The 16583-nt window shown below is 35.6% G+C and overlaps 2 protein-coding genes across 5 annotated transcripts in view; one reads left to right on the top strand and one right to left on the bottom strand.

The window, feature by feature from the left end:
• The window catches only part of CMSS1 (cms1 ribosomal small subunit homolog), a 250674-nt gene that overhangs the window by 211189 nt on the left and 22902 nt on the right, over positions 1 to 16583 (bottom strand). The gene's annotated exons all lie outside the window — the stretch shown is intronic.
• The window catches only part of FILIP1L (filamin A interacting protein 1 like), a 209928-nt gene that overhangs the window by 176106 nt on the left and 17239 nt on the right, over positions 1 to 16583 (top strand). The window contains exon 1 of one of the 4 annotated variants that reach the window (XM_033005290.2): positions 163 to 261. The exons of the other annotated variants lie outside the window; for them this stretch is intronic. The gene's annotated coding sequence lies outside the window, so the exon portion shown is untranslated. Of the gene's footprint in view, positions 1 to 162; positions 262 to 16583 lie in introns of those variants that run through there. 4 annotated transcript variants of the gene reach the window in all.

Below are 16583 nucleotides of genomic sequence, written 5' to 3'. Positions count from 1 at the left end.
GAGCCAGAACACATTAATAAGCTTTCTAAGTTCTGGCTATCACTAAAGTACACCAGGCAGACACGACGAGTCTGCACAACACAGAGCGCCTTATATGGCAAGGCAATGACGTAATGCTCCATAGGCTTGGGGCATGCAAAGAGCCTATCTCTCATTGTTTAGTGGGACTGCTGGAATGCTCACATCTCTGATGCTACAGCTGAACGCCTCGCACCATGGAGCTATAGCTGACCCAGGATTTCTATAGTCCAGGAGCACAAGGTAAGGGAGAGGGTGGGAAGCAAACTTCTTCTGGCAAGCACTGGCGCTTCTTACTTTTTCCTACCGAGATACTTTTTTTTAAAAAAGGCACTTCCAAAAAAAAAAAAAAAAAAAGGGTGAGCGCTGCGAAACAATTCAATGCCCCAAACCAGCACCGGGAGATCTAGATGTCTGGTGACTCGGAAGGAGGATGACTATTTCAAGCATTAAAAACTGTATTTTAAACAATTCCTACAGAGCCAACAGATGAGGAATTAATTTAATGTTAAAGAAGGAGGTAGTTATGAATTACACACACTTTCCAAATGGTCGGATAAAATCATGACTGCATTTAAAGCTGTGGAAAGAGTCCAACAGTATTGTAATATATTAGGTAGAGCTACTGCCTCGCTTTATGCTGCATTTACATACATATGCTATATATTAGTAGACATGTATGCACATGTCTCTAAGTATTTACTGTACTTTTGAACAACTTTTACTGTAGTTTACAGAGGGATGTATAAATTGCCACAAACATTACTTTGCAATAAGATTATGCTATGTCTGAAAGAAACAATTGTAACTAGTCTAATTACTAACAAACTTTTCAACTCCTACACGCTGCTTCCCTCTTCTGTGTCTTGTGTGCAAGTGTCAAATCACAAGAGGACAGAACTGTCAGATTTTGAAAAAACTTTTTAAGTCCTGGTCATCAAGCAAACGATGAGGCTTTCAAAATCAGAAAACCCACTGGTCTCTTCAAGGCTTATTCTGCAAGATGCTGAACATAACTGCAGTTACTAACTCCAAAAAACAGAGAATGGAAAACAGTTCTGACAAGGCACTAAGCACCTTGAAAGACTAAACATTAGTGTGTTTATAACTCACATCTGCATAGTATACAAAACTACACTGTCCTCTCCACTGATTAAGGGCCAAACCCTGTCAAATCCTTGTTTATAGGAATAACTGCAATTAAGTCAATTGTACTGTCCTACTTGCAAATTCAAACTGCTAAACACTGCTCTCCAGAGTCTTACATGTAATTTAAAATGTGAGAAAAGTTCAAGTCTGTAAGACCTTCAAACTCTAACTCTTAAAAGTGAAATATGTTTTTGTTGTATGTTTTCCTTTTCCTTAATATGAAGTTAAACCAGCATTAAATGTTAGGACAGCCGAAAGGGGTTTTTTCCCTTCATTTGATGTTTTAGATCCTGCAAAATCCTTGTTCAGGTATATATTTAAGAAAAGTGAAAGCTGATACAATCATATGCATTGCTGTACTATCAAGCATACATGGATCTAGAGACTGAGCCAAGGTATCATGTGTGAATGTTTTCATTATTTCTTTTTTTGCTTTAAACAACAAGAAAATATTAAGTAGTTATTTTCCACATGCTTCTAAAATGTAAAAATATAGAGAGACATTTAATTTCAAAGATAATTTAGGTATTTGTGTATTATTAACCTTGGCATTTAGATAAAGGTCACATCCATTCTTCCAAAATGATCTTTCTTCTAACAAGCCAAGTTTACACTTCTGTTAATGCCGGGAGTCTGCCTAGTTATAGAATCAGGGAAATGGACACTATATAGTGCATATATAGAATAAAAAGAATCCTGGCAACTGTAACACATGTAAGTTTACATGTTAGAAAACCAATACTCAGGAGCAGTATCCTAAGCTCCTTACAATGTCTTTTGCTCACTACTCTGTCATATCTGCAGACTTGCAACATATGTCCTAGCATTTTTACTTCTCTTTACTGGTAAACGATTACTTGGTTTCCTACATATCCTATGTCCAGTGGATTTGATACTTAATAAATGTATTGTCAAGTTATAAAGTGGAAAAGTTAGCTACATTATGAAAAGGTATCTTACGAGCTGAGGTTGAGTAACAGACCTCAAAAATTTGTCTGAGTAGAAAGGACAAGCTGAAGTTAAAGGACTACAGTGTGATGAAGAAAAAATATTCATAAAAATGCTATACATGTAATAAACATATATATTTGATAAAGGCAGTAACTAGAAAAATAAAAAAGCCTACACATAGGTAAGAGACTATTTCAGCTCCTCCAAATCCAACAGAGAAGGAGGGTAACATTTACGACTAATTAATGCTTTAGCAATATTCAAGTACCATCTGTACTGTGAGTGCTGCTAGCCTAATATGAATCATAACATCTATCAAAAGCCATAAGAACTTTATTTCCCATAGTCTGTCTTCCTTAGATCAAAAGGGAAAATATTCTTCACTTAATACTTACAGGACCAATTTTGCTCTCACTAATTGTTTTGGACTTTTACTAGTATAAGACTGAGATACAATGATTAAAATGTCTCACTGTTGTTTCCCCCCTCCCCACTCCCAGTATTACACTCCTTTATCAGTTTTCTTAATAGGTATTGAGAGTATCTAATTTTAAGCAATGAAAACATCAGCTTGCATCACCTGACAGTAAAAGGAGGCAGTAAAGGAAAAGAATTATCACATAATTCAATCTTCAACAACTGTATTTCTTCACTTAAATGTTTATTTATAGTAATTTTGTACCACAACCCATGTAAAGAGAATGCATTTTAAGAACAAGCATATCCTCCAGAAATGAAAGTCAACTTCCTATCAAACTGCACTGACCCTTTTTTCCTTCCCCATCACTTCCCTTCCCTCCATTGACAAACGTCACGTAACTGCTGACAGCAGAATTTTTAGATATTTGATCCAAAAGACCAAGGGATATAACTTACACTTACATTATTTTCCCCATCAGCACTAGTAAAGTCAAGTTATTGCTTGATTTTTTCTTAGTAGCAACACTTCCATATTATTTACCTAATACAGTGATGAATTATCACATTTGCCATTGTCACATGATAAAAATACGGCCTGGTTTTACTCCCAGCAAGTTTCTCCTCTGTGGCAGTTCTTAAAAGGCTGGTATTTTTCTTCAGGAAAAATTCTTTACCAGGTATAGTTTGGCACAGGCAAGTGATCAGCCACTGCTCCTCTGGACCTCTTCTGCAAACAGCTTCTCTCAAATCCTGGGTGTGGTATTACCTGAATACAGTTCATTAAAGTAGCAATTAAAATATCTAAGTCAGAGAATCCTATGGAGTTTACAATGTAGGAAGACATATATTTAGAAACCATCCTATAAAATTTTAGTTCTGACTCATTAATAGTTCCCCTTAATACTTTAGCCTGTCATCAAGTTGATTTCAACTTAGAAACTATGCCTTACCAATAAAAATAAATTATTTTTAATTTCTTAGGTTTGTTTTTCTCATATTGAATGGATTCTGCCATGACATCCTTGAAGCTTATGTTGAGCTTTTTTGAAGTGGTTCAAAGCTTGATTAGTTCAGCCATTAACTAAACTGTATTACTCAGCTCCAAGAGGATAAGAGGCATTGCTGAAAAATTCTAAATATAGTGCCCAGTCTTGTGATTTAAGTGAAGTAATGGACATTTTGAGTCTTAACACCCTTCAGTATGTTATGCTGATTTTGAGGTTTGCTATGTTTTCTGTCAGTGAGACAAAAATCACTTTGATTGCGTGTCCAGGGCACCGTGTTGTTTCTGGAAGGTCAGTAACAGCACTCACGCTGATGGACCAATGGAGCGTACTCAGGCATTCACAGCTCACTTTCCTCAAGTGTTCACAAATTTAAGGAAAATATTTGAAGATTTTCTGTGGCAGTCTGTAGCCTCCAGTTAAAAACCATACAAAAACAACACCTCCCAAAGCACTGCCTCCTCACCAGAACAGAACTGAGGTGACAGTGAAGAGGAGAACGTTCATGCAATAAAGAAATGCTAGCTGAGAGAACACCCAGCAACATCATTGTATAATCCTCCTTTAATAACAAAATGGAAAGCTTGAGTGTGAAAGTTCAAACCAAACTTGCTAAACAACATTTCAACACAACTTGAAGTCCTATAACCTTGGTCATTCAAGTTGATAAATGCACATACTTTTTTCCTGTTGCAGAAGTCACCATTTCTGTCATAGCTCATTGTGCAGATCACGATGATGTAACACAACTGCTTGACTTCAGCCTTGAGCTGGGCAGGGGACCTAGGAACGACCACTAGAGAGTGGCTGCTGAGGTAAATAAGCAGAACTTGAGCCATTTTGCTCCACATTGCATGCTCGGTCACAGAGCAACCAGAGCCCACAGCCACCTAACTGCTCATACAACATTTACAGACTTACTTCAGGTAGTATGCACAAAGCTCCAGTGAACATGACTAAAAACACGGATGGAAAAAGCTAAATACTTCTGACAACAAAAACATTAATCTTGCATACATTTTAGGGATTCATCACCATGCATCAACCAGATTTAACTGTCCTTTATAGGTTTCCAAAGGCCTGGGAAGGAACACAACAATGCACTTAAAAGAAATGATAGGTTAGAGTTCTTAAAGATATGCCTTAAATTTAATATTCAATGCAATTTCTTTTAAACTCATTGCAGAGAGTGGGTTTAAAACTTTGCCCTTTTTTATGGGAGACAAAGCTTATCTAATGTTTGCATAGCAACTACTGTAAAGACAACACAAGAGGAAAAATTTCAAAAACTGAAATGAAACAGCATGTTGCTACTACCATGAAAAAAAACCACACAAGATTGGCTGTTTAAAAATGAAAAGTAATGCACTCTTAAAACTCACATTTTAATTACATATTGGGTTTTAGCACTTGGACAAAACCATCTTAAAGAAAGTATAAGCTGACCGAAATCTATTAACTTTTGATGGATTTCATCAATATTCTGGTAAAATCTGCCTAACTTTCAGTCATTAAGTCAAATTAGGAAGAAAATTAGGAAATTTTATCACCATTAAGCTTGGCTTACCCAAAACTAATGTTACCCACCACATTTCCAAACATGTTTCTATTCTACTTAGCTACACATAAGTTTCTCAGAAGCAGCCTAATAAATGCCAGAGTTGTTTTTGTTTTCAACTTCAAAATGTTCCCCCAGTCAAGCACATTCTCAACCTCAGTATATCCATTCTGTTTCAGATCTCTACCTAAAAAAAGAAGAAATTGAATTATATGAACCTAATTTCTTTTTTAAATTTCAGCCACTTGAACCTGGGGGTACAACAGCTCCACATTTGGGGCAGCCAACCCCTGATCTAAATATCTGAAATCCAATGCTGAATATACTAACTTAGATTTAGGAAGGGGGGGAAAGGGGGGGTGGGGGCAGGAAGGGGGAGGGATGTGTGTGTGTGGAAAAAAAAACCAAAAAACATGGCAATTTGTTAATACTTAAAGCTGAAACATTTTCTTTATTTGCAAAATACTACCATATATACTCTTTCATGTAAAAAGAAGAGTCTTTTCACTAGCAGCCCATGTCATTCCCAAATTAAATACTGATTTGGGTTCAATGAAAAAGCCACCATGAATCTTGGCAGGCTTAAAACTTCTCCTAAAATACGTGTTTCTAAAAACCTATCTAAATATATACATGGGTATGTGCATTTGCTAGCATATGCGTAAGCAGAGCAGAGGGATAAAAAGCCTCTGAAGCAAAGTCGGCAAGTACAGCTTCAATATAGGTCAATTCAAGATAGATAAAACAGACTGCCTACGAGGGTGATGCAGGGACAACACCAACCAGAGGAGATGTTTAGGCTTGTGCTTGCACACATTGATTCCTTTTTGGGAAAGCAGCAAACAACAGCTGACAAGAATCTTCAAGCTTACATATTTTGCCAATCCCTATAAAGGAGAGAAGAAAAGGAGCAGCCACTTTGGAAAGTGTCTCCTTGCCCTTGCTTTCTTCCCATACTCTGCTTTAAGCTCTAGATGATTACTGCCATCTTCATAAATAGCAAAATTATTCTATTTCAATCATGATTGACTGGGTGGGGGGAATCAGAATTTGACACAGTATCAGTTTATAACCTGTAAATGACTCTCACATATACCTAGACTAATGCACTTAACCAAACAACTAGCAAGTTCTGTCTAGAAATAATTGTGCCTTTTTATTTTCAGCATTTGAAGCCACGTTATAAAACGATGATAAAAGCTAATATGTGCTACATCAGAAACATACTGTACATGAAAGCATGCTACAGCTCCTTCATTTTCAGAATGGCATCTGAAAATAGGAAAATATAACCTAAACATCACAGGCCATCAGGCAAGAGATCAGATAGGGCACGCAGCCAAATGCCCTTCAGTCACATAATGATAGCAAGTTATAAATTAATTTGGGGTACAATAACGAGGCAGAGAACGTTCAACTGAATTAACAGCTGTTTGAAGAACAGGGAACATTGAGTCTAAAAGTCTACATATGAAGGGCCAAGGGAAGCATACATGCACATGACCCTCCTTTTTCCTAAAAATCCCTTTTTTCTATGACAGTTTTTAAAAGGCAGAGAAAGAAAACTGGGAAACAACTAAAAGATGGAAAAAGTAAGTATCTCTCTTGGCATTAAGACTGTTCAGACCAATTTTTAAAGAGTTTAAGAAAACATTGGTCACAGAATATCTAGAAGCAGTTAAATCCACTCTTTCATCCTAACAATTTCGGGCTTTTTCGTAAGAAATAGAGAAACATTTATTTTCCAAAGCAAGCAACAGTTACTCTAGCTGCTGAACACACATGCAAGTAGATTAAAAAAAGAAAAAGCTGATTCTAGATACAAACTCTTATTGGCACTTTGAGTGGACATATGACTAAAGGACCCAATTTTCTTTTATGCTTAATCAGGGTATTTGCACAGTGAACTACCAAGACTGCAGAAGAATGGAAAAAATCTTACTTCAACACATCACAATCAACAGATCTGAGAGTAAAAGATGTTTTTTAGTTAATTCATCACAGGTGAAGAAGCTGCTTAAATTAATATTTGTTATTTAACTTGTTATATATTCACATATTTATGTGAATTAAATCTTTAAAGTCAGCCTTGGTTAGAACTATAACCATTAAAAAAATTCTCCGATTATCATCTTTAGCTCTCCACTGTAGCTTCCTATCCTGTAGTCTAAAACAGTGTGTGTGTTCTCTTTAAAGAGGATCAGTTTGGAGAAACCATGTAAATTGTAAACAAGAGCACCTATGATAAGGATTAACACACTTTAAACGAACGTGAATTGACTTTGCACCTTTAGATGATTCACCAAGTAGCTCCCAGGCCACTGTGGTCTGAGGTCCTACTGAGACAAGAGAAAATGCGACTTCCAGACATCCCACACTTCAAGTCCCAACACATTCAGATATAAGAGACATACTGCAAGACATTTAGCTGGATTAGGACAGACAGCAGGAAAGTGAATTATCATCCAGATAGCAAAGCCTCCAGAAATACAGAGCTTCAATACCTTGAACTGTACCCAGAAGCAATTTGTAATCCATCGGAAATAGTTTTGATACAATTTCTGAAGGTCACATACTGCAAAACTGGATACTGGCAGCATTCTTCATCACTTGTAGTTTCAAAGCCATCTTTAGCTAGTTAACCATGCTGCAATGCATTGCTGCAATCTCATTTTCACCTGTGTCCTTCAAGATGAAGTGCTGGCTAAGTCAGTCTTAGAGAAAATCGGCACATTCATGTTATCAAGTCTATAGGAAAAAGATGTATATTTAGCTTCAAAGTGAAATCTCTGACTTTAGTGTCATTGCTGCTTTTATTACTTCCAGGCCTGGCTACTAGAAAAAGTTGCAACTGTATCAGCAAACCTGATTAAAGTCTTCTACCTATTTGGAAATACTCAACTACACTGCTTCTTTCAACCTTTCATCAAGGAAAATTTAAATATTTCAAGTTAAAACCGTAGTTAACAATTAAGGTCCATTTTTTCTGCCAAAAATAAAAGGAACAGGTGCCACTCAAGCCGAGTCTTCAAACACTCAAAGTTTATTGTACGCATACACAGAGCTACTTCAGGGAGTAAGCTCACCAGAAAAAATACTTAAGTTTTGACTTAGGATGTAGGTATACAATAACAGATTTTATGGGTACTACAGGATCCTCAAGAAGTCACAGAATCCTGTCCTCCTGCACAGAATTGACACCACCTATATAAATCCTGAGGAACATTTTTCTAATTGTTTTTAACTAGCCCCGTTCCACCAAATGATGGCAAACTCAGTTTTCCCAGGTAGTCCCATTCAGTACTAAAGTACCTTTATTTAACATACAATGTTTATTGTATGTTAAATGTGTTTCTAATCATAATTTCAGCACATAAATTCTTGTCATGTTCACTGAGCATATGGAGAACGTACTAAAGTTTGCAACCAGCTTTGACCTGTCTGAAAGCAAGTGGCCACTGTATGAGTGAGCAGCTTACCCAGGACTGGTAGCAGTGAGGAAGACGTCTTCAATTCAACAGAGGAAGCGTGTGTGGCAGTATGGAAAGTTCTAAATTTTACCACTGCTGATGACTGATAACATACAAATAAGGTCATGGTTAGCATAATAGATAGGCACAGTGCCTATTCTGCCCATGGATGAAAATGTGGCCCCAGACATTTATTTCTATATAAAATGTGTATTAAAATTGTTTTAGAGAACATCCAGTTCCTGTAAATGTTATGGGAAAATGACATTTACGACTAACCAGTCTCCTCTGAGTAACATGATGTGTTATTGTTGGCTGAGTGCCATTTTCTCTCATACTAAAAATATTAACTAATTGAAGTTAAAAAAAGTTTGTATGAATTGGATCCTTGCACAATTATGCCCAATTCTGGTCAAGACAGCAGCATGTGTACTGCCCCAAGTGAATCAGAGACCAGAAAAGCACCTATTTTCCTAACTGCCCACCAGAAAAAAAGCATCCGTAAAAGAGGTCCACCTTGAACCTACATACCATGATGTTATATACAGAATAAAAAAAAAAAAACAAAAACAAAAACAAAAACAAAAAAAAACCAAACAAACCACAACTTATAGACAGGATTTATCTATTGCTTAAAGAAAACACAGATTGTTCTCTTAATCTAAACCAAGTATTATCATTAAACAGAAAAGTGTAAAAAGATGACTTAGCAATTACAAGCTTACGCAGAGCAGAAGCAACTGACTCATTCAGGGAATCAAAAATTCTTCAAACTCCTCAGTCACTTGAAGGATGCAGATTAAATAGCCAAGACAAAAACTCAGCCCTCCAACTACGACACTTCCATCAACAGTAAACATAGCATGGCAGCAATAACTAAGTAATATTTGCCTCGTACAAATTAAATGCACATGGCTGGAGTAATCAGTGCTAGTAGCAGCCTGACAAATTTCCAGAACTTGTGCAAGCTGCACTCCCTTGTTTGTGCCTACTCCTCCCACCGGGAATGGGGGGAAGGTACCTAGAGGTCTATAAGACAGTCTTCAGGAGCTTAATTAACTCCTGCTACAATTTTTCACTTACTAAATCCTAGCAGTGGGATGCAATGGTAACCATTACTGGTACTGACACTCCAAACAGACAATGCAAAACACATCCACCTGCCAATGGGGGGAGGAAGGAAAAACACTGTCCTGTTTATATCTGTAGTACTGACTGTTTTACAACACCGGTCATTTTAAAAACAGCTCAGTAACTGTGGTCAAGCAGTAATGTTGAAGTATACATTTAAAACAAAACTACAGGATATCTTCCAGCAATTTAACTTGTTATCATGCAATATGAAATATAAAATCAAATGCAATCATTTCAATTACACTGTCATTTTAAAATCACAAATTATAAAAAGCAGTAGTTGCCTTGGTTTATTTTGCGTAGTTACCATACTACTAAAACCTCTTTGGGTTAATACTAATTCTCAAAATAATCTGTTACAGAAAGTCAACACAATTTTTCCATTTTAATAAATCTGAAGTTCAGTCACAAAATTTTACATGTTAAAGATGAAGAAAATACAAAATCAGGACCTGGATTAGTAACTGAGAAGTTCTTCCTGTGTCTTGTTGCTTTGACCCCTATGCCACATCTCTTGTGGTTCATCTTTCCATTTCCTTCTGAAAGCTTTCCATCTGCAAAACTATAATTTCCTGGCTGACGTAAATTTGAAGAGTTCCAAATTCTGGTGTTGCATCTGAAATTACTTGCTTTATTTCTGACTTTACAGGCAGTGTGGAGAGAGGGTGAGAGAGACAGGGGAATTAATATGCACTATGGTAATACGAAAAAATCCCAAACTGCTAACTACCAAAACCTAAGTCATATTCTCATGAGTTGGTTAAGTCACTGATGCATTTAAATTCAGAACAGAAAAGGATTAACAGTCATGCTACATGCACAATTATATGCCATTGAAATGCCAACAGTAATAGATACTGACTTCAAAGAATACCTGAAAGATCTGTTAAATCTAGAAACAGGGAAGAAGAAAGAAGAGTGCATCTCAAAAACTGTGACACATCATAGTCCAGGTCACAATTCATGTACCATGTTTTCTAGTAGCTGGACTCTGGGACCCAGAGTTTGAGGCTAACTTCAAGTAAAGCTCATTAACATTATGGTCTTGTCAAGTCAGTGCTCACTTACACTCATTTTTCAGGATATGCAATCAAAAAACAAAAAACAAACAAACAAAAAAAAAAACCTGCCAATAATTTAATAGAATAGTATCTTGTTCACTCCTACCTAAAAATCCTGCACTTTCTTACTGTAATCTCAGACACTGCAGATGGCTACCCTTACAAGATTAGAAATGAACAGACAGAATGACTAACTATCACCTTGCACATTCAGTTACTGACACAGAAAGCATTAATTCTTGTGTAAAGAGTGGTGTTTTGTTAGTCAATTTCCAAGAATATCTACATATGAAAAAAATATAATTCAAGACAGAAAATTATTTTCTTAGACAGAAGTTTCATAATAAAACAAAACTGAATTTTAGTGCTGTATTAAAATTACTCCAACTAGAAGTGAATCTTAATCCAGTCTTAAATCGTAAATTAACCAACATAAATTTGTTAAAAATTCCTCATGCCATTTACTACCACCAAATTTACACAGGATTTCATAACATTTATGAGCACTAATATCCCTGTATCACCAGGAAGAATTTTCAATGACTTTCTAGTTGTGAAATCATGGTCAAAGAACGTTACTGTTCCAGATTAATTAATTTTTAAAAGAATAAATTATCTGCATATGTTTACTCAGCAATACAGCTAAATACATCTGGTTATCCATTTGAAAGTTTGCCCGTTAACCCAGAACTGACAACAACATTCATCATATATGACTTTTATTAAGATTTGTAAAGCAAGTCAGCATTTTAAGTATCAGATAAAACAATAATTACTCTGTGGTAGCCTGTGGAGTAATAAGCAGAACTCACCCCCCCCTTATTAAGTCTTCCTTTTATAAAATAAATTTCCTTATCAGGAAATTTGCCTTACATACAGCCTCTTGCAGTTCAGACACCTTTGTAGAGGTTTTCATCCCAGTATAAGCTAATGATTTAAAATATACATATGTAAATAATATACAGGGAAACATATTTTAAAGTAAGTGTTTGCATTCTGATGGGAAGTGCTGACTGATTCAGATAAAGCCAACAGATTACACAACAGCTATGGTATGTTGTTGCTGCTGTAATTTCAAAGGCTTTTGACTTTCTATATGACAGGGGGGAAAAAAATAAGCATTAATAAAGATAATAGAGAGCCATAAAAGTAGCTGTAACACATGTCTTATAAAAACTACACAACAGTAAGTAGAATTGTAGACAAAGAATAAAAAAACCCAAAACATAGTCACTCCAAGACCAGAACCCCATTTTAACCAACCCAAATTTTATTGCTGTGAACTGTGGAAGACACAAACTGTCTCTCTTCCACAAATAAATATTTAACTGCATTGGTGTCAAAAAATACAAAGACTTCTAAGATTTACCAGGAATGATGAATCATGTTTCTGCTCTTATTAAAGGAGAGACCGTGGCTTTTTGCTAACAGGGAAGAATGCCTCAGATGAAGAGGCATGACTTCATCTACATTTAAAGGCTTTCAGCTTAGCGTTTTTATTTGCATAGTACAGGGGGAAAGCACAAGTCTAAAAACTCTACAAGCAAGTCTTCTTCATGTTATAACCTGTAGAACCTCTAGTAAGACACATCTTTTACCTGGGGAAGGGTGAAGAGCACAAGCTAGACAAAAAGATGTATTTTTACGATTTAAAAAACAACCAAAACAAAACAGTCACAAACATTCAAAACCTCAGTCATTTCTGCAGAACGATCTGATAAAAATAAAGACATTGATAAGGTGTATATTAAAATCTTGTCAATACCTTGGTGGAAGTAACGATAAAAGCACAGCCTTACAAACCAACACCTATTTCACCTGTCTCCTGACAAAACACAGCTTTTTCTAAAGTTATGATTATAAGATTGCTTAAAGAAAACCCATAAATAATAGTTTTATGCTTATTCTCAATAATATTTTATTCATATTCTTACTGAGTATAATGATTCATTCCAGAACAAAATCGAAAAAACTGAAAACCAAGGGTCTTGCAATATCAGTCTCCCATGCTTTCTTCGATTTCCCTGAAAGCCAAAGGGAAAGCTGCCCCCCTTGAATTCTGTAAAAACATAAACTTAACAATGTTGATGTAATACAAGTGTCCCCCCATGACAAAGGAAACCCCCACTTAAAGGCAAAATGAAATCACATGACACCAAGACAATGAACTGGTTTGGGAGTCCCATGTCTTGTAGAGAACCCCGTCATTATATTGCTAAATACTATGTAGTGTAGCTGACAATATATGCACTTGAAAAAAAATCTGGAAGACAAGACAACACAATTGAATGCATGGTATTAACGCTAAGAAGCTATAATATGCATACTGAGGAAAGTGATTACAGTGAACAGAGGAGAGCTGACAAATACAATTTCTTCAAGGAAATCAAAAAGCAGGCAGCTGGCATTGCAAACAAGTACGATAGTAAGCCACAAAACCCCAGTAATTTATAACAGAAGCTCTGAAGAAAAAGTAATAAGACACTGTCCTGACTCTGTTTAAATACCTAACATTCATGTTCATAAAAACAATTTTCAATGCCTGTTTTCGCTGGCCTGGATACAGTAAGGGTTCTTGTAGTCCTATGAAATCAACTACTTGGAATTATCTGTGAAAGCTTTGACTAAATTATATACCTACCTTTGCCTAATATGAAATTACGTGATCATGAAATTCAACTGGAAATGAAAAATATTTTATTGGATAGGGGAGTGCCCATTCTTTTTTTAAATTATTATTTTCTTAAGCCAACTTCTTTTGACCTTTGAATATTTTTTGATGAAATTGCACTCTCACTCTGGATACCCTTGTTCAGGAAGAGATCATTTTGGATGAAGTTAACACAGATTATTTTTTTTCTGTCACAAAAATATGCAAAATATCAAAGTGATATTATCAGTTACAGCACTTCTTCAATTAAACATGTGATTTGCCTTAATTCAAATTATATATTTAATCAAGCCCTGGCCTGCAGAAGTCAAGTTTCCCCAAAAAGCTGAGCAAAAACATGCCATGAATTTTTATAAAAAAAAACAAAAAAACCCCAACAACAACAACAAAAAAACCCCACAACATTTTAGTGTCCTGTTCCATTCCTAAGTGCATGTGTGCAGACACAGTTGCTGTGACCTACTGAACCATGAAGCAGGAATTCAGCAGCCAAGGAAAAATTCTTCTGCAAATATTAATGGACTTCCAGTTGACTTTTTACAATATCAATCTCAACCCATTATCTATTTAGCACTGTTGTGGGCATTTTCTGTATAGGTATTCATTAATATTTTGGTATAGGAATACATGAATAAGCATTCAGTTACCCAAAACAAGTGCAAAAACTTATTTAACTACACAGTATTAAAAAAAAAAAAAAAAAAACAAAAAACAAAACAACATATATATATATATATATATATACACACCGTGCTTATTACATCCTTTTTTGCTTTTTAGAAACACATTAAAATTCACAGCTTCTGCACTATACTCATAACTTAACTTCAGTAGAGTGATTTTATAGAAGTATTTTAAAAAAAATAAATAGATCTCAGGGGTTAGAAATACTTGCTTGTATTTCTGTTTGAATCTTAAAACTGCATTTTATCTTTTGAATGAAGGAAACATTTTTAAATACCCTGAAGTCTTTTGGCATGACCAAAGAAACAGAATCTCCTGAAAATCAGTCTCAGTTTATACAATGATCCAGGTCAGATACCAGTAATTTAAGCACTTTCATTCAAATAACCCTTGCAACACAGACTTGATTAGACTGGGTTAGACTAGCTCACTCAAGCACTAAGTTTGGGCTGGAACTTCAAGTGCTTTGCTGAAGTAAGTCTTAATTTCTCAAGATAGCTGGAATGCGTAAATTATAAAATAAAACAAAGAGGATAAGAAGATAGAAAAAAATACAAATTGTATATACACCGATGCTCACTGGAAGGACAGCTGGGATTATTCACTCAAACATTTTTCAGCTTATTTTAGTTATTATTTATGCACAATTTCCTTACTTGCATCATAAAAAAATTATACAGCATCCCTATGAAAATTACAGTTGTTGGTTACTATTTGGTCTAAGAGTTTTCTTCCTAAAGCAATTCAAGGGGCATCAGTCACTCAAGCATTACAGTTTCATTTAGCCAGAAAGAGATCAACTAGTTAATATGGAATTACTAGGTAAAACACTGATTTGTTTAGGTATTAATTACCTCAGCTAAATTTGCCTTACAAAATAAATTATAGTGAAGCAAGCTAAAATAAATCAAATGCTAACAGTCCAAGTCTATTTTAACAGTATTAAAATAAGATGTCTTGACTTCATGTACACACAAAATCTGAGTTGATTCCAAATAAAATTGTTAGCTATGCTTCTGTTATGATTTTATATCTATGGCAACGGTAAATCATCAATTAAACTTCACTACTAAAGCATTTAGAGACAAGGGTGGGGAAGGAAGAGAGATTTTTACACTAAAAAGAACCCAAACTGAAAGTAGCACTGAAAAGTGAGCAAAAGTTTATATACCAACAAAACATTAAAAAGCTGCCTTTGAAGAAGTGCAGTCTCCTCCCCATTTATTTGTTCTGTCAACCAGCAGCATTCCTTCAAGCTAATTTCACAAACCTCTCCTTCTCCACTTACACTTTTTCATGTCTGTTTTCTCCATTATGTTAATTGACCACTGTAAAGAATTTGGGGCTGCTTTAAGTCTTTGATACCAACTCTGTTTATTGCTACTTCCCATTCCATAAATTTTTCATACAAAGCATTCCCATTACATTCAATATAGTGCAATTTATGCACTAAAATAAAACCAGTGAGGATAGTGAAGATGTTATAAGAAATTTCATAGCCATAGGCTTCTATACAGTATCACCATTAAGTCAAAACAAGCCTGATGGACAGCTGTAGAATGGCAGGAACTTCCTCTCTCTGTGCAGGAAAACTACAATACTGCCAAAGGGAATGCTGCTGAGAAGGCCTATTAAATTCCCAGAAATATATGCCTCCACCCAGTCAACAGCTAATAAAGAGCTGTGCAAAGGAGGCCACTATCTACGTTTTTCCTGAACTGGGTGGCTGAAAGAGGAACTTGTCAGTGGGAAACTGTGAAGACTTACCACTTGGACAAGGGCATCACAAAAGTGACTAGAGACAAACATGGAACAGGAATCTTATGTTTCAGCAGCAACTTCTAGAGCTATCATCATATTTCAGAGCAGGAGAAAAAAAAATAAAAAAAAAAGCAAGAGGTCTCAGCGAATGGGTGCTGAAGCAGTCATTTTGTGCAAGTACAGTCCTGATATGCAACTCATATCCCTCACCTGATCTACACAACTGGATACGTACCATACATATGAACAACAGTGAAACATACTAATTCTAATACTTTCTTACATCAACCCAGTGTTTTCAGATTTTTAGTACCAGAATATACTTATACTTTGGCTGTGGGAAAAATCTAATTGAAAGGAAGCAAATGTGCTGGCCAAACCTAATCATACCTCAGACCAACTCCATAAACATCTCCCCGATGAAGAAAAGTCTACAAATTATTTTTTTATATATATACATGAATAAAATTATCTAATTATTTGGAGGTTTCTTTGGTTCTTACATAAAAAAAAAGCACAACCTTATCCCAAGTCTCTAACAAATTAAGTATGTTTCATCTCAGTAAAGACTAAGTAATAATATAAACTTGTAAAACTAATTTTGGAAAACCATTATGAAAACCTTCAAGAATCATGTAAAAGCAGGGTTGCACTTAGGTATATCTGCAAGATTTGGATATAAGACTGAATCCAAGCCTAACA

This window comes from Tyto alba, unplaced genomic scaffold (genome assembly GCF_018691265.1).
Source record: "Tyto alba isolate M040663 unplaced genomic scaffold, T.alba_DEE_v4.0 Super-Scaffold_14, whole genome shotgun sequence".
Lineage (NCBI taxonomy): Eukaryota > Metazoa > Chordata > Aves > Strigiformes > Tytonidae > Tyto > Tyto alba.
Note: the sequence above shows the minus strand (reverse complement) of the source record. Positions and strands in the feature narration are given on the sequence as shown.